The sequence below is a fragment of the Puntigrus tetrazona genome, chromosome 19, assembly GCF_018831695.1.
Source record: "Puntigrus tetrazona isolate hp1 chromosome 19, ASM1883169v1, whole genome shotgun sequence".
Classification (NCBI taxonomy): Eukaryota; Metazoa; Chordata; class Actinopteri; order Cypriniformes; family Cyprinidae; genus Puntigrus; species Puntigrus tetrazona.
In genome coordinates this window covers 20,233,196-20,233,424 of record NC_056717.1, presented here as the reverse complement: position 1 = coordinate 20,233,424, position 229 = coordinate 20,233,196, and the positions used below count along the sequence as shown (strand labels likewise).

The 229-nt window shown below is 31.9% G+C and overlaps 1 protein-coding gene across 1 annotated transcript in view; it reads right to left on the bottom strand.

The window, feature by feature from the left end:
- LOC122323334 (neuronal acetylcholine receptor subunit alpha-7-like) overlaps positions 1-229 on the bottom strand; it is an 18,771-nt gene that overhangs the window by 2,368 nt on the left and 16,174 nt on the right. The gene's annotated exons all lie outside the window — the stretch shown is intronic.

The following is a 229-nucleotide window of genomic DNA, read 5'->3' as shown; positions in this document are numbered from 1 at the left end:
CTTTAAATAATTACAGTTGAATCCCTAATTGAACCATTTTACCCTTGCTACATTTCTAAGTTTGAGAACATTTCAGTTGTGTTGCTGTCTATAAAGGGTCAGAAAGCTCTCTGAATTCATTAAAAATATATTAATGTCTTCCAAAGATGAACAAAGGTCTTATGAGTTGAGAATGACTTGAGGGTGAGTAATTCATAACAGAATTTTCATTTTAGGGTGAACTATACCT